The following is a 15,657-nucleotide window of genomic DNA, read 5'->3' as shown; positions in this document are numbered from 1 at the left end:
GGAGGAATCCTTACCACAGAGATTCCCCACAGGGATGAGAGATTCCAGTCTCACACACGGATTATCTTTAAAAGCAGCAGTCTCTTTATTCTCTTGGGCAGCAGCAGCAGCAGCCGACAGGTACAGTTGATGCACAGTCCACTAACTGTTCTCCCTTATGATGTTCCCTGCCGTCACTCTGGACCCAAAGGGCATCCAGAGTGGGGCTAGCTCTTCCCTCACCCCCTAAGCAGGGTGAGAGGTATTTGGTCCACCTCACTAACTACAGCTATTTCAGCTCTACTCATGAGCTGATCACTCCTCTCCTCACTAACTCACTCACTCACTACTCTCAGACTGACAGAACAGAACACACTAAATAGGAAATGCACTGCTCTTTTATGATCTCAGCAGGCACCGCCCCTGTGTCTCTTGCTTTGACACAGGGTCAGGTGACCTACCTCCACCACTCAGGGCAAGTGCTTGAAGTGGGGGGAACCCATTATAACTCCAGGCAACCTGCCCTTACCAGGGATTATACCAGGAGAAGGATAGAACTATAGCACCATTTCTTACCAGGGCTACATATAATAGGATTGCAGCAATAAAAGTACAGTACTACATTAAGACGTATATTCAAAATAGGAGGTAAATGAATAGAAGATTATTTACAGGGAAAAATCAGAGTGTAGACAAAGAGAATAATAATCTACTGAGGATGTAACGGACAAGCACACATTCTCAATCACAGACAGGTTATTGCCCCACAACCAGTGTATGTATGTATATATATACAGTATTTCAATATCCCTTTTAATTGCTAATAGTAAAGCTTCTCTCTGCATTGATCTAAATCATTTTCAGATGAGGTTTTAGAGGACAGATCCAAACCGCCCCCCCCCCCTTCATTTCTTTAATACAAGAATGAAGCAGACGGTCTCGGGAGCAGAACCCCGTTAATTTCAGCTCTGGGGTCCCCCTGCTTCCGAAGATACTGTCCTCCGAAGGGGGTGCCTGTATCTCCTGCAGTTTTCTGCAGTTTAAAGCCCCCGATCACATGGGCCAATAGGAAGTTGCACCTGATGACATTACGGCTTCCTATTGGCTCGCGAGCTTTGAAAAGCAGTCGTAATGTGAACCCTGGAGTGGCTTCCGGCACCCACCACGGAGGTAAGTACCTCTGGAAGCAGGGGATCCCCAGATGTGAAATTAATGGGGTTCCACTCCGGAGACCCCCTGCTTGAATTCTGTATTTAAAAAAATTAAAGAAAACAACAAAACAAACGGCTTGGATTTCCTCTGCAGGGGGGACATTATTGCTAAGAGGGTAATGATCAGTAATTAATCTTGTAACAAAGCTCCCATCAGGCTTCCAAGGATCGGCAATTTTCAGATTCAGTCCATTTTCTTGGTACCATTTTTACACAGACAGTACTTAGAGATAACATTTGTAAATGTACCCACCCCTTATTTATTTTTTTATATATAAACCAATAACTTTGACATATAGCCATTTCTAATTATGTCAGCTGCAGCAGATCACAGGGACCCTGTGTGTGCACGTACAAAAGAACCTAATACAAATGTTGACTGATGTCATCAACATTGAGGTTACATCACCAGATAATGCCAATTCTATGCCGTTCTTATTAACACAAGTTAAAACTGCAGTAGATTACTATTCTGTGATTTAAAGAGATTTATGGTGGTATCAGCTTAAATCTGCTTTCTTCTTTATTAAAGTTATTAGGTCTTTAGCCTTTAAAAAAAAAAAAAAAAAAAAGCATTTAATCATTTTTTTTTCTTTTTATGGGCGCATAGATGAATGTTGTTATGAACAGATGGCAACACCCCAAGAGAGAAACAGAAGAATTCCAGGTGCTGTCTTCTATTTTATATTTCCAAGCAAGACACAAACATACACGAATGCTCTGATCACAGTAGAGAACTCTGAACAGCTTCACATTTTCAATGTGTAATCATTACTATACGCTTGACACAGCCTGGATGAGGTAAAGGAAGATGTATACATTGGTGAGGCTGATGTGGTAGAAAGTCTTGACTGGTCAGATTAAGGAATAAAAGCGTTTTAAAAGCAATATCTATTCTCTCTCTTCTCTCTCTTCTCTCTCTCTCTCTCTCTCTCTCATTATGCACGCCAAACTATAAGACCTAGGGCAACCAAACTTGGAAGGTTTACTTTATGTATAAAAACCATAGTCATGGTTTGGATCCTCTCGAACATTCCAAAGAGGGTGCTGCTAAGAACGTTATGTTCCATGTGCTGTAACTGGTAGGCTTTGTATCTGGCACGTGCCATCATAATGCACATAGCCTGGTTGGTAGCAGATAAGGAGAGTCAGATAGCTATAAAGTTTACCCAGAAAGAAAGAGGAAGTCAGGTGGCACGTGAGGAGAAAAATCGGGTTATAACGGAAGGTCTGCTGCAGCTATATCAAATCGAATTGTACTGGAGAACAGGAGGAGACATAATGTATAAGGGAGATGTTTTATAGAGCTATAAGCAAAAATCCCTGAGTCCTCGGTTAAGCCGGTGTAAGTAGCCTCTACTCACTATTAAGCACCGCCCTGTGACTCCTTTGGATTGAAGCTGCTAGCATGGCTGCTGCTAAACTGTGTGCGTCCTCCGGTTTGCCCCCGGTGGCGTTTCCTCGATCAAAAAAGTAGACAGAACAAAAAAGGATCAAAGTAACAGCTGCTCCAAGGTAGAAAAAAATGGGGAAACCCACCAGCCATAGAAAATTAAAAACAATTTATTAGGCTACATAAAAAACATAAAGACAGTGAAAAAACTCCACCCACGCATTTCACGCCACCTATGGTGCTTTTTCAAGGAAAAAGATTCCCCATTTTTTCTACCTTGGAAGAGATGTTACTTTGATTTTTTTTGTTCTACAGACATAAATTGGCATATTTTATTATTATTTTATTACAAACTTTGAAAGAAAGACTGTTGATCACATTTTCCTTTTATTTTATTTGTTTACTATATTCTTCAGGTGGAATTTGAGGAACAAGTGTGTTATGCAGCACTGGACCTCAGCCCTAAAAAGCCCAGGAAAAATAAAAAAAAGAAAGCCTGCCATATAGATGCTCAAGATTGTGTGGAGGACAGAAAACCCCTGAAGCCTGGCAATATCGTATCTAGATCCAGCATATACCTCAACAGTGAGCAGTTAAAAGCTGAAAGCAATGCCGCAGAGGATATGATCCATGACGACCCAATCAGGCTCTACCACCTAATACATATGTAACCCTTCTATGGTACCCCACCTGACATGAGATTGGGGGTACACTCCTTCTGGTCACTGAGTGGTCTGGGTGCTGTGACCTGCTGGTAAACAGGAGGGCTGAGTGCTCCGCGGTGTTGTGGGGAGAACCCAGGACAGGGACAGGAGGTGTGGTGTGGGACAGGTTACCTTGTTCTCTCAGGGTGCACAGTGCCTCCAGCCAGCAGGGATCCCCTGGGTCTACAGAGGAGAGACCCCCACTGACACTCCATTCTCCATACACAGGGACACACACAGCAGCTTCTTTTCTGTGGATCTTTATTCAGAGCAGCATAGATGTGCAGACAGCATACAGCATGATATCACAGGCTTGGAGTAATCTCTGCCCCTCTGCTCATGGCAGCTTGAATTCCCCTCCCTCCTCACCCAGGTGGGGCAGGAGGGAGAGAACTCTTCTTGGCTTGCTATCTCTCTCAGCTCTCTCTGAAGACTAACTCCTGATCACTAACTAACATACTATATTTTTGGAGACATGTCTCAATTTGAATATCCTCAGGGAGTGTCTCTAACTTTGAATCATTACAACTCAAAGCTGGATAACGATTGTCTCACACACACATCCGGGGGTGTTGCAACCCATATCCACCCTTTGGATTAACATGCTCAAAGGTTGCTTAGGCCCGCCTCTGAATATTGCTACAATACTTCAGAGCTGAAACTCACAAACAGGCTAACTGAAGGAATGAACCTTTCCACTGCCCGTTCTAACAGGACTGACAGAGGAAAGGCCCAGAATTAGCAATAGCTGCCGAAGGCCAGGCTATACATAAAACAAGAAACATATCTACAGAGGACCAAAATCAAACTGATTGACCCACCCGAAGCAGAATTTGTGATCTGCTGACTGGGATTTTTTTGTGCTTAATATGATCTGGGGTACTTGCATCATCTGTACTTGGCATATACCACGAACGGAAAAAGTGTAATTGCGAAAATAATATACTGAGCAATAAACAAGAAGAATATAAAGGAAGCATGTTGAAAGAAAACATGATAGGGAGCTCACTTTAACAGGTCAACGGCCTCTAGATTCTTTTAGTACTGAGATGAGAAAAGGTACAAGCACAGATCCCTCATGACCAATTGTTAGTAGCCTTATTTACTGACTGTGGGACCTTCCTTAGGTCTTACAGTAGTAGTAGAAAATGAGTGTGCTGAAAGCTCTTTCATCTCACTGGTAAAGATGTTTGCAGTAGTGTGAAACATGAATACAACTGCACAAAAGAGCGTTCAATAATGCCAGCCTTGATTACACATCCAAAGCGAAGTAAATATATTGCAATAAGACTGTTTTGTATCGGTCTTCGTTTGGAAGGACTGTAATACTTACTAAAAATGAACAGTGCAGTATACGGAAAAATGGTTGTAGATAACTTTGTATAAAATGATTTCATATATAAACAAGTACATATACATGTGCTGGATTATATGAATATATTAAGATGCTGGAAGAACCACTGTGTGAATTTACAAATAACCTATATATGTTTTTTTATATTTAAGGACCTGAAGAATCCAGTTCTCCATGTTAATTTGTTGGTAAAATCTGTGTTTATTTATTTTGTTTTTCCAGTGCTCTCCTTTGTATATATTAAAAAAAAAAATTAAGGGACACATCTGAATTAGGTGCCTGTCTGTGCACTTTTTTTTGTGGTTCCCATTGTGTCTTTTTTCTTTATCTCATAGCTTAGTGATGAAAGTTATAGGAAGGGGTGCTTAACAGTCAGTACAATTCTTCTTTTTTTTTTTTTTTTACGGTGATTAGTTTATAATTTTTCACTTACAACAAAAATTCTTATGTATAGTTTATTAATCTATTTCAAGTTTTCATTGCTGCAACAGATAATAATGGGGTCCATATGCAGTAAAGCGCAGAGATTCTCAAATGTCCCCATCTTGTGGGCAACTGCATTGTTAGTAAACATTTGGAAGATACACACACACACACACACACACACACACACACACACACACACACACACACACACACACACACACACACACACACACACACACACACACAGTATATAGCAAATGAAAATATAAATTGTGAGCACATTCACATGTCTTAGACAGGTCTGCAACCCCGCCTTTCAACCATTATCACCTAACATACAGTGCTTCCACTGCAGCAAGGGATTCTGGGAAATTACATGCAAATGAGCACACAATGTGTCACCTTTTGCCTGAAATCCATTTACATGGACCCCATATAAGCAAATGCTCTGCTGTTCACACAGCTTTTACGCACAGCATGGGATTAGATGCAAAGCCAGTCAAACCACGCACAGACATGCTTCAACCTTAATGGGTCTCATCAATGTGAGGTTTGTTGTACTGGCTTTGCAATTTTCAAGGCTGGGTGGATTTACCTAACACATTTTAAGTCATGGTGGGTGAAAAAGGCAACAAAAAATCTCCAGCGTTAGCATATAGCCAATAAAGAATATCACTTGTGAGCACATTCATATCCCAGAATCCCTTGCTGCAGTGGAAGCACTGTATGCTAGATGATAATGGTGAAAGGCAGGTTTGTAGACCTGTCTAAGACATGTGATTGTGCTCACAAGTGATATTCTTTATTGGCTATATGCTAACGATGGAGGTTTTTTGTTGCCTTTTTCACCCACCAAAACTTAAAATGTGCACACACACCACTACAAAGGAAAAGGGGGGAGAAGCTGGTACAAATTAACAGGGTCTGAAAGGGGGCCCGGGACCCGACTATATTGCATGTTTTCGCTTTCTCGGTAGTATCATTATTTGTCACTCCTTGCTGCCGCCCTCCTTCTCCTTCTGAACCGCAGTATTAAATGACATCAGAACGTCGTGTTATCATGGCAACGCGACACCGTCACGGTGACGTCAGCGGCGTCATTTTACGCTGTGGTTCAGATGGAGAAGGAGGCCGTAAGCAAAGAGGCGGCCACACATCTAAGTGCGGGAGAGAAAAGAGCTGCTAAGTGTCCCGGAAAAAAACATTTCACCGGGGCCCGAACTCACTCTTGGCAGCCCAGCATGTATCTACGATTAACCATATATACCGTACAATACCCAGGCAGGAACTTGGATAAAGGACACAGCACACTGAGTGAATCAAAAAAGTTTGTATTGTGGTCAAGAAATGATACCAATGTTTTGGTCAGCTATGGGGCCTTCATCAGCAGACGGAGACGTTAGTACCATAAATAAGTAAGATAAAAGTGACAGACCTCAGCAGAAAGTTGTGTGGAGAGAATATGAAAGGCTTCAGGGATAATCACTGTTGAGTCAAGGTCTGATGCATCTGAACTTCATAAAGAAACATAGAAACCTTAGAACCTTAGAACAACACTCCATTCCTCATTGTACTATGACCTGCACGGTATTGTGATGTCATTTCACCCATTCAATATGTTCTCAGAGGATACCAGTAACTCAGACTAATCCACGGAGGAAACTTGGATTCACTTTACTATTTGGGATTACACATGGACTACCTGATTCCCACTCAGATTTTGTGATTGATACTACTGTAACCCCCTGTATCTGCTATCAGCACAGGACATGGCCCCTTTAAGAATTACATTCCACTGGACCATGTGACTGTGCTTAGCCAGTGGAGTGACAGTTGGAAAGGGAGCCGAGGGAGTGAGGCTACTACAGAGAGAGATTAGGGAGCCCGGCTGTGCATGAATTACACCAGGTTGGAGTGGGTGAGCTAACCCACAAAGGATTTAAACTGCAGTTATATTGCCATCAGTTTGATCTTTATGAAGCACCAGGCCTGCAACACACACACAGTTTATGAGCTGCAACGATTGTGCTAGCGCACCAGGATCTACAGGCCAGTACCCCATGATTGGGAGGCCAGACAGAGATAAAAGTTATTATTTGTTTGCACAGCGTTCGCACTGTTGGTATAGTTTGCTTAAATATGTGTATGGAGTGATTTTGAGATTAAGTCACCGTACTAATTCATATGAGATATGCAACACCACAAATTATAGCTATGAGAATATAAAAATTGTTATAATTCATTACCACTGTGTTGTATCTTGTCACTACAGTCTCACACAACATGTAGCTCACACTATAAGAATTAAACAATAACCCATAGGACTCAGGCTCCCACCTCAGTGATAGGCCATATAATCTGAGGTAAAATAAAGAGGGGTTATATGTATATAATATATATATATATTTTTTTAATTCTCAATATATTTTAATACATAACACAAAAAAAAGCACACGCTTCATAGCGCGTAACTGTGTACAAAAATGGGTAAATTTATTAAGGAGAGTGTCCTTAGGAGATACACTTACAAAAGGTTAAAATAACATGTACATTGGAGAGAAACTGTATGGGGCGTCATCTACAGGAGCAGGGGGGGGGGGGGTGGGGGGCATAGTGATACTGTGCATCTGGTGTAGCTGCATCTGACTCCTGCCACGAGCCCTGCAGCGTTTCAAGTGCTCAAAAGAGCTTCCTTCTGTAATGCACCGTTGGAAATACAGGCAGAGCAGCTGAAAGGTAACGAGAACACAGTACCTCCTCCCACGCGCCCGCCTGAGATGACGTCACCGCGTCTCTACGCGTTTCGTCACGTTGCGTGACTTCCTCAGGAGTTGATTGGTTGATGTGTCATAGCCAGTTTTATAGGGCAAAGTCCACGTAAACACGGCGAAAAAAGCTCAAAGAAGACTGGAATCAGCTCTGCTGATTCAACACACAATCGAAAACGGCTAATAGTATGATATTATTGTTAGAAAAATGATATAATCAATACTAAAATCGCATAAAATGCACTGTGTGCTATACAAAACTAACAAAAACAAACCAGTATAAATATTAAAGGTGGATACATTAGTGATAAATATAAAAATAAACACTAGCAATAAAAATCGGTGTATATATAATACCCGTAAATATAGCATAAACTAATCTAATCATTAGATCTTCAGTGGTGATAGAAAATAAATGCACTGTGGTATACAGCTACTTGAAGTAAAATTTATAATATTTGCAGTCCACCTACAATCAATGAGAAGCATTGATTTAATTATTTTGTCGAGGGAGTTTATGATTTTTCGATTAACTGGGTCAAAGTTACAAGATTATACAAAAATTGTGACAAGTTTTAGAAGTAGATAAAAAGGAATCTGTACGTTGCTTTGTATAGGGTTCCTGAAAGATTACGGGTAGATTTGGAACAGATATTAGCACGCATTAAAGAACTGCATCCGTTATAATAAAAAACAAAGAGAATATCCACCCAAGTTAAACTTCGTATCTCTGACCAACATTGTGTATATTTGTCAAGAGTTGGAAAACTTCAGAAGAATGTCAAATATTGAAAAGACCCAGAGCTAGATATTTATCCTGATCCCCTTCACCCATGATGTGATCAATGAAAAGTGTATGACCTAGATCTATATACAGATGAGGCGCGATACAAGTTCCCCGTGCATCACGTGGTGGACCGCGGCTCAAGTGCGGCCAAGCACGATCACAGCCCAGCGCAGAGGTAATTTCCCTAGAATTTTTAACGTTGCTGCCTATATCTATACTGTATATATTTGTTTATTCTCTAATTAAGTTTACGTCAAACCACTTATTTTGCTTAGGGAGTGTACAAAATACATATTGGGTGTTATTCATTCAATTGAGATGGAGCCGATAGAGGCACTATGGCACACAAACTCCCATGGATGTCAATGGCAATTTCCACTCGATGGTGCCATTACAGATGAATTAATAACCCCCATTGTCCCATCTGTAACCCCAGGGGATGCTATGTACAATAATGGTTGTGTTACCACTTATATAGTAATATTCTTTGCAAGTACCTAAGCAACTGAAGGTTCACATATCAACAAAATAACACTGCTGTACTAAAACCATGACGACACAGCACTGGTTGTTCCAAGAACAGTCTGACATTGATTGACCTGCTAAATCTGAAAGGAATTTCAAGATTAACTAAACCCTAGTATCTCTGCCTATGAAAAGAATATGAAAACCAGAAACAGGCACTCAAAACATTAATATTTGACATTTCAGTTACTGTACCAAAGTAATCTTTATCAAGCCTTAATGAATAAGCACAAGCAAAGCTCCCTTCATTACACCTTCTTCAATGTTATGGTTAGAGGTCCAAGAAAAATCAAGGTCTTGGCAATTAAAGATTGAATGCGTAATTGAGAAGACTCCCACCCCCTCATTAAGAGGTCCTTGATGAAAATAAAATTTTACTTAAAAGAAGTTAAAGCAGACATGTTTTAAAGTCTGATTACATTTGTTTAAACAAAGACCATTTCATTGCTACATTTTCATTATACCGCTCAACCCCCTTATAACGCTTTTCTTGGGGTCCAAAGAATCACATCGCGCTATAAGCAGATCGCGTTAGAAATAATGTATAATTGTATGCATTGTACAATAAAGTATTTAAGATATCAATAATCGTGTTAAGTATTCATAAATAAGAAAAGTGGGAGCCACGCTTGCATCGCGGTATAAGCAGATTCGCGTTGTAACGGATCGCCTTATAATGGGGTTGAGCTGTATATATGTTTTGGTAAACTAGGATTGTGCATGTAAAGGCAGGCTACAGATTAAAAAAACAATACATTATGAGGCAAAGTAATACATTTTACACCTACGGAAGGGAATGCCAAACCAGTTTACATTCTTGCACCCAATACAAAATCCTTAGAATAATTCAAGGAGAACAAGTTATTGTAAAAAGTATGCCCTCTAACAGCCAGGTATATTTTATGCATCATTCAGTGTTGAATGAACGTGACTTGTTGCTAAATGCTGGCCTTATATATGGTGAGAACGTATAGTAGAGGACTTGCTATACAGGTGTAGTGTGTTAGGATCGTGCAGTAAACTTCAATTTCAGGAAATATAACTTTCTTGCTTTTTTTTGAGAACATGAATATTTTCACAAAATCTGGACATACAAAAACAATAACTATACAAGACGAAGTATTTTATATAGTAAACCACAAAGTTTAATGACAGTTCCACAATATTAACTCACAAAAACATTACATTGAACAAATACTGTATAAAAGTAACCATATACAGGTTTAGTGAACACAACCATACTGTTGAAAATATTTACATCTTTCAGCATAAATGTTGAGGTTTCCATAGTATTTGTATAACTGGGTAATCGGTGTTTTAAAATAATAATAAAAAAATTTAAAAAAAAGAAAAGAATCGCCACAATATTTAAACTAAGTATTACATTTGGATAAAACGGATCTAAATAGAAATGTTTTTACAATTAAGAAACAGTTGAACTAGACACACTAAGTGGCAGTTAAAATAAAAAAAAAACATGTACATTACAGGAATATCCCGTTATCAGTTACACAATTGCCTCGATTAAAAATGTATCCTAACATTAAAACCATGCTTTTCAACTCAACTGAATTTACTTGCTAATTGGAAGTAAAAAAAGGATAAAATGCGGCGAATTCAGATTTCCCCAAATCTGCATTTCAAATCCACTTAACACGTTAGTAATATAGCTGGGACTTCCTATCCACACAAAAGGTTTACAGGTTAATTCTCAGTCGGCACACGAAATACGCGTCAAGAATGGAAATGTTGGATTCCGTGATGTTACGGCGCATCTCATGACATGACCAACTGAGTTCTATGACAACATTTTCACGTGCGTATTATAGCTCCTGGGAGATAGGCGATGGAGAGCAATATCCACCTTCACCTACATAAGGGACAATGCAGAAACTGGAGACGTACAGCTGTGGACTCCCGTTGTAAAATGTGCAGATGCTTAATACAGGTGTAGCTAAACTAAATTTACCTATAAGCTAGGAAAGCCACAGGCTTGTGACCACAGCGTTCCCCGGCAGCAGGCATCGATAGTGCCTAGGGACAGATACAAGGAATGAACCCTCTCCCACAGGAAGCCGTGGCTTTTACCTTCCCTGGAGCCTAGGGATGTTTGTTTTTTTTCTGCCGTGGCTCCAGGAATGCTAGATTTGCCTACATTTGTAGGCAACCTAAAAGGACTTTAATGATTTACTCTTAGGATAAAATGCAACCAGCAAAGGGATTGCTTAAGCATGAATCAGTACAAAAATATACATATTTCAAAAATGATCTTGCAGTTCTCAGCAGCCGAGTCAATATCTTACTTGTAGCTCAATTTCCTGTAGATGCTAAAAAGAAGAGCAGTATATTAGAAATCTTTAATATCCCATAACTCTTCACAAATACAAAGAGATGAAAAAGACAAATACAGGGGGTCTCTAATGCTGTTACTTCTTCACCCCCCCCCCCCCATATCTGGCATTCACTAATCTACCAGGATCTATGGAGCATGTGGTTAACTTAATTTATCATAACTAGAATGTACACAACTTTCACGTTAACCCTTAAGAGAAGTTTCAACAGTTTATACATTGGCAGGTTCTACGTATTCTATTTTAATGTCGCGACTGGAGATAAAAATGTTACACAAATGAGCAAAACTGGTCAATTTGGGACTTCCGCCACAAACAAATAATTAGTGACATTTCCAAATATTCGCCACGCTTTACAAATGTATTATTTACTACAAGCTCTGGTGAGATGCCATCTTCAGCAAAATGTACGTGAAATTAGTTACTGTAAATACAATCTGTGCGGCACAGAGACAGAAATACACCACATGCCTAACTGGAGTCAGAGTTGGTAGTAATACTGTAGTATTTGTGTATGAATGGGAGTCTTCTGGGCTGCATATTTCCATAAGGGAAACAGTAAAAATCCTGATGAACAATAGGCCTCAGCCCCTAGGAGAGTGCAAGAGAACCTGCCACGCCCTGGCTACTTTTCCCCCACTTCACAACTGCCACTTCAATGTGAGGAGCGTAGGGGGGATGGAAACTGAATGCAGAACACGGATCTCAGTCTCGCGATCCCTCTGAGCTCAAGCACAGTGCTAGGACATGTCAGTAGGGACCACCACAACCTGTTAGAGCCACCAAGAGAACCATATGATACCTCTAGCACCGATTGACTATATATATATATATATATATATATATATATTATATATATATATATATATATGAACAGATGGCATTCTCGTGTATAAAAGTGATTGTAGGTGCTTGTCCCATAATAAGCAGATAGACAAAAGTATCCTCACCGGGCAGACTTTGTAGCAGGCTTTCCAGAAAGAACGAGACCGCACATCAGGCAACCTGAATTCCAAGATGTATTGCAGGTAAGTGGCACAAACACCCGACGTTTCGGTCCAGTTTGTAGGACCGAAACGTTGGGTGTTTGTACCACTTACCTGCAATACATCTTGGAATTCAGGTTGCCTGGTGTGTGGTCTCGTTATTTCTGGAAAGCCTGCTACAAAGTCTGCCCCATATAGTTACTGGAGTAATAATTATGATTCAACATTTAATTATTATTCAATTGAATTTATATAGTCACAATATAGTAAATATTGCTTTTGTGTGCGGTATGATGAACACATTTAGTAAGGTTAATACCCTGGTTAAGTTCTGCCTTGCGTCTGTGTCAAAAGCTTAGGTTCCAAGTGCAGGCCCATGTACTAAAATATATAAGGGAATGCCGGCTCTCTAATTCTTTATATGAAAATGACAGCTGGGGCGACCAAGACGGATCGCGTGTACTCAGATTTGCAATTCTAAGGACGTTCTCTCCAAAGGATCCATTAAAACCAGATTTAAATGGAGTTACCATGGGGTTGGTATGTCTTTACAACTACAGGCTAGCAAGAATTAAATGTTTTGTACAGTATGTGTTGGTGTACAAACCAATGTACGTGGTTGTTATAATGATATTCTACACATTTTTACATGTAACCAGTTGCAGATACATTAATTTCACCCACAAATTACATTTAATATGTATATATCTGAGGGGTTATCTGGAATATGATGGTGCTGGTTAAGTACTTGGAGAGACTTATGGAGTCTTTTATACTCTGATTAAAGTCGAAATAAATGAAAGTCCTCGATTTCAGGTCATAAATGTGTCCCCGGTCAAGGGAAAGTGATAAACAATCAAGACACTCCCCTACAGACTTGTAAAGGTATTTAGAGACCCGTTTTGTGGTTGATCCCTTTCATACACTCAAGCATCTACGTGACATTTATCAACATGGCTTTCTTTCTATTGTACTCTTTTTCCATAGGAGAAATTCTCTACCCGCAGATTAGTGAAGTGCTCAGGGACGAGAATGCGGTAAACACTCCCTAATTGGAATGCATGTTAAATGTGGTGAGAGATAATATAATGTGTACAGTTGCATTTATGCTTGTACTGTACTTCTTTTACATCTGACATTCAGCTCTCGTGACATGTTTTACAGGAACATTTATCACGACTCCATATATTAACCAAACTGTGATGGTAATAACAACAGTCAAACCAGGATTTGATACTAAACATTGTGCCTTTAAAAACAAAAAACAGAAACAATGCACATTTATGCTTTCAAACAAATAGTTAAGAAATGAAAAAACACATGGATTTTTACTGGCTGCTCAACAGCTAAATCAGGTTTCAAATTAAACTAAGGAGTACTGAAGAAAGCTTATGTTACTAAATCCTTTGTTCCATTTTTTAGAAGTTACCGTCATTTCACCATACCTGGTGTTGGTCCTTTGTACTCTTCTAGGTGAGCTCCAAGTATTGGGACCTCTTGGGCTCCAGCTGTATCCCCTCTGAGCCAAAGAACCTTGAAGCAGAATGAAAATTCATATACCGAGATTTGGTCATAGGAATGACAGGCTGTCGTAATTTACTTCTGTTGTAAACATGTTGTTTTCATTGGAATTAGACAGTCAATACACATTTGAAGTGAGATAATATCATAGGTAAGTTGGCAAGAGAAAACTGTGCTGTGATGAGTAACAAAATAATACCTATAACAGAAAACCTGCTGCACTGCACCTTCCTATATCGATGTTCTCTCTTGGTCATCATACCATAAATATGTCAGTATATCTACTCGTTCCATACTCAAAAATAATTCAAAACGTGTGTGAAGTCTGCTTCTCAACAGGTTAACTACAGATTTGACAATCAATTAGGTAAGATTGTTTTTCTCTGTACCTGTTCCCAAATCTCTGTCACCCAGAGTACACCAAATTATTGTAAAATGAACTTGCACTGCAAATTGATAATGAAATACATTGCTAAGTGTTCTAAACAACTTACCAGAGGCACTTGGACTCAGAGATAATGTACGATTTGAAAGAGCAGGATATTCATTCTGCAAATCAAATAGTTCTATATTATGCAAAGCACAGACTTATTATTTCTTACCTTAACTACTAAACATTGCTAATAAACATTATTTGAATTTAAACCGGTCACCAAAAGAACAGGAAATTTGGCATACTTTCTAGGAGCACGTGCCGTCCGACTTAAGAATGTAAACTGGCGATGCAATAAGGATTAAGCAATATAACATTGTCTCTTCAACTTTGTTAGCCCTTCACAGTTTAAAGTACAAAATTGAGACCACTGCAACATTAAAAAAAAAAAAAAAAGCTGTGTGTGCTGAGCACGCGCATAGTAAGTGAAACTTCTTTGACTTTTGTCACAGAAATTGTATTTGTGTTGGTGATGTTTTAATTAAAAATCAAAATACAATTTCAGTTACAAAACGCAAATAAATTTGACTTAGAATGCGCGTGCTCGGCACACATCCCATGTATTAGCTATTTGCACTAAGTGTGAATTCCTTGTGTGTATGTGTGTCAGTGTGTGTGTCAGTCAGTCAGTCAGTCAGTCAGTCAGTCAGTGTGTGTGTGTGTATGTCAGTCAGTCAGTCAGTGTGTGTGTGTGTCAGTCAGTGTGTGTGTGTGTGTCAGTCAGTGTGTGTGTATGTGTGTCAGTCAGTGTGTATGTGTATTTGTGTCAGTGTGTATGTGTAAGTCAGTGTGTGTGTCAGTCAGTGTTTGGGTGGGTCAGAGTGTGCGGGGGGGTGTGGGTGAGTCAGTCAGTGTGCGGGGAGGGGTGGGTGAGTCAGTCAGTGTGCGGGGAGGGGTGGGTCAGTCAGTCAGTGTGTGGGGAGGTGTGGGTGAGTCAGTCAGTGTGCGGGGAGGGGTGGGTCAGTCAGTCAGTGTGCGGGGAGGTGTGGGTGGGTCAGTCAGTCAGTGTGCGGGGAGGTGTGGGTGGGTCAGTCAGTCAGTGTGCGGGGAGGTGTGGGTGGGTCAGTCAGTCAGTGTGCGGGGAGGTGTGGGTGGATCAGTCAGTCAGTGTGCGGGGAGGTGTGGGTGGGTCAGTCAGTCAGTGTGCGGGGAGGTGTGGGTGGGTCAGTCAGTCAGTGTGCGGGGAGGTGTGGGTGGGTCAGTCAGTCAGTGTGCGGGG

At 40.3% G+C, this 15,657-nt stretch overlaps 1 long non-coding RNA gene across 1 annotated transcript; it reads right to left on the bottom strand.

Annotated features, from left to right (window-relative positions):
• Positions 1 to 10,306: 10,306 nt before the first annotated feature.
• Positions 10,307 to 14,554, bottom strand: LOC142474150 (uncharacterized). Its single transcript, XR_012790135.1, has 3 exons — positions 14,500 to 14,554; positions 13,930 to 14,017; positions 10,307 to 11,474 (listed from the first exon to the last, which is right to left on the bottom strand). It is a non-coding gene; the product is annotated as an uncharacterized LOC142474150 (long non-coding RNA).
• Positions 14,555 to 15,657: the final 1,103 nt, after the last annotated feature.

The sequence above is a fragment of the Ascaphus truei genome, assembly GCF_040206685.1.
Source record: "Ascaphus truei isolate aAscTru1 chromosome 15 unlocalized genomic scaffold, aAscTru1.hap1 SUPER_15_unloc_1, whole genome shotgun sequence".
Classification (NCBI taxonomy): domain Eukaryota; kingdom Metazoa; phylum Chordata; class Amphibia; order Anura; family Ascaphidae; genus Ascaphus; species Ascaphus truei.
This window is presented reverse-complemented; position numbering and strand designations above follow the sequence as displayed.